Below are 3,179 nucleotides of genomic sequence, written 5' to 3'. Positions count from 1 at the left end.
ACCCTCTTCTGAGTTATCTGGGTGTTGGATACCAGATAGGCCCTAGTAGGGGGGCCTTAATGAGTTCTTTAGGTAGGGCCTTAACAAGTTCTTCGTGGTGGCCTTAGGGCCTTAATAAGTTTCATATGAGGTATCTGCGACGCGTTAACCTTAATAAGTTTTTATAAAAAGAGGTTCCCTACGCCCTCGCCGCATCCCTTTGCGATTTTAGAGCTAGTGCAAGCCTAAGGGTGTCCTGTTGTATAACTAGGACGCGTTTACGTCGACTGGCTATAATAAGGCCAGTTTCGGGCCTGGCTACGAGCCAGGTAGTCGTATATCGGGTGGTTTTCGTATCCTAGTTTCCCTTGATAGGCCTCCCTAGGTGGTAGAGCAGGAGCCTCAAGCGGAGGCAGTAAGGCTCCTGGTGTTGTTAAGGGCGATGCGTATGCGTCGCGAGCTTAACACCACAGAACCGCAGCGACAGCGCGCTGCACGCGCTGCGACGGCTCTCTACCATCGCCTCTGTACTTGGCCATCAAAAGGAACGATTTCCTGATGATGTTTCCACCCGCGGCGACGTGGACGCGTGCAGTAGGGCTTCGCGGGCTTTTTAAGGTTATATAAGAAGGAGTAAAGCTAGTAATACTTATAGATCAAATAGCGTACGCGGGATTATTCTTAATAGGAAGGGCACTTAAGTAGTTTAAGCCTTACCTTACGGAAATCTAGGTAAATAGAATAATAACTATAAACTAAGATATACGGTTTATGTTTTTAAGCGAACGAATTTGTGGAGCGACTTATATAAATGTTTGGAGACCTGGAGGCAACGACTATAGTAAAAAGAAAACTCTAAGATATTACGTAGTAAACCTTAGTAATTAAGTATATAACGTAGTTCTAAATATTAGCTACGTAAGTTAAGTAAAATAATAAGGCGCTTATAGTATAGTATAAATAGGGACTTAAGGCTAAAGTTTAGGATATAATTATTCTAATAAAAGATGCGGATACCCTAAGGGAACTAATAGATTAAGCGATTAAGATTAATAATAGGATCTACCAAAAGGAACAGACTAAGACAGGTTAGGATAGAGTTCTATAGTTATATAAGGCGTAAAGTACGCAATAACTAAAGCTAAGTTAGAAACTATAGTATAGCGCAGAGCTAATAGACCTAAGTGGTACTAAAGAAGCCTATAAGAGATAGAGTAAGAAACTATAAAAACCTAAAGGTTAAGGATCTAGTAATTATAGGACTAAGGAGTAGAGGCTAAACTAGGGATCTTAGTAGCAGAAGACGTTTAGGCGGACTCTATAGTAAAATTAATAGTTTAGAGATGGAGCTTATATAAATTACGGGAAATAAGGTTATTTCGCGAGGGATTATAAAGATAGTTAGAGTCACTATATAATAAAGGGAACGAGACTAGTAGTAGAAGATATATATATATAAAAGAATAATAGTATACTGCGAGGAACAAAGGAATGTTTAATTAGAAGTTTTACGTTTTATTATAATAACGCATACCAAATTTATAAAGACGCTAAGTACGGCGTAAGCTATTAGCTATAGGAGCTAAAATCTACAGAATATAAAGGAACTAATAAACTAGTTCGTAGATTAGATATTAAGGACGATAAATTTAATAAAGGCGAAACATTTTATAACGATAAGGCGAAAAAGGCGGCTTACTAGGAGCACGCAGACCTTAGAAATGTTATACTAGAGGTAAAGGATAATTCCACTATAGAATAGGGAACATTAGTAGGGATTAAGACCCTACTAGATACAATATCTATTGCTTTATAAAACGCAAGAGAAGTAGGATAGCGAACTACTTCGGTACTCGATAAAGGTAAAAGGCCAAAGGCTTAAGATTCTTAGGACGAGATAAAAGACGACTAAGATTCTTAAGACAAAATAAGGTAAGCTTAAGGACCTATAATAAACGACAACCGATAGAGCAGAGCAGTAGCTTAGTTTAAAGATATACAAATAAGCTCGGGACAGAGTTTCCCACAGGCATAAGATTCTTAAGACGAGATAAGTGAGATTTAAGACTTTTAAGATAAGATAAGAATACTAAAGACGCCTAGTTGGACTAAGGTAGGAGCTAAGCTTAAGCTAAAAGCAAGCTTAGGATTAAAGAATCTAAGGAACTAAGAATTTGAAGTATAAATTAGGACACCCATAAGCAAGAGGTAAGAGGCTTCTTTATAGATTAGAGAATCTGCAATATAATAGTAGTTAGACTAGGAGACAGATATATAAACCTAGAGGACTTACTAAGAGAATATAGTATTCGGCCTAAAGATCGAAGAGTTAATACTAAGATTAAGAAGTAAGAAGACTTTAAGGATCCACTTACAAGACGCGAAAAGAAAGAAACTATAGTAGAATTTAGAGTAAGAATTACTGCATAGTAAGAACAGAAGCTAGATAGAAGATTTAGTATATTAAGATGTATAAAGGATAGAGCACTAGTATAAAGAATTACTAATAGGCCTAGAGAAGGCACACTAAGAGCTAAGTAGCTTACTAAACTAGAATAAGAAGAGGATCTAGGGATTCCTACTAGGTTTAAGGAACGACATATAAAGGGCTGTTACGATGCAGTAATAAGAAGATACTTCCTTATAGACGAACCGTATACACTCTAGAGGTTATATTAAAAGTGGTATAAACAACGACATAATAACGAGTAGGAAGATTTCTATATATAGCTAAATAAAAAAGTTATCTAAAACCACCCGATTATAAAAAAGGCTATAACTTATATTAAAGGAGCCTTAATTATAATATTAAAAGATTTAAAAAAGCAATTAGAGGACCAGAGAAGTAAAAGACGAATCTTAGTACCTGCGAATAAAGTTATAACGCTTAGATTAACATAAAAAAGGTTTAAACTTAAGAGCGAAGACGAGCTAAGAGTTAACCTAAGACACTAAGCATATTATATACTATCGTGGATAGTATATATAGATAATATATATAATATATATAGAGCACCTAAGGATAAGCACTGGAAATATCTAATAAGGATATATTGGATAATAGACAAGGCGAAATATCGGAACGCCAAGTATATGTATAGTTAGTACCCTATAGAAGTTTAAAAATAAAGGAACTTAATACTTTAACTAGGAAGATTCCTTACGGAAAAATGCCTAAATAGATAATAATGGTGGAAATG

This window comes from Cenococcum geophilum (assembly GCF_001692895.1).
Source record: "Cenococcum geophilum 1.58 unplaced genomic scaffold K441scaffold_20, whole genome shotgun sequence".
NCBI classification, from domain to species: Eukaryota; Fungi; Ascomycota; class Dothideomycetes; order Gloniales; family Gloniaceae; genus Cenococcum; species Cenococcum geophilum.
Note: the sequence above shows the minus strand (reverse complement) of the source record.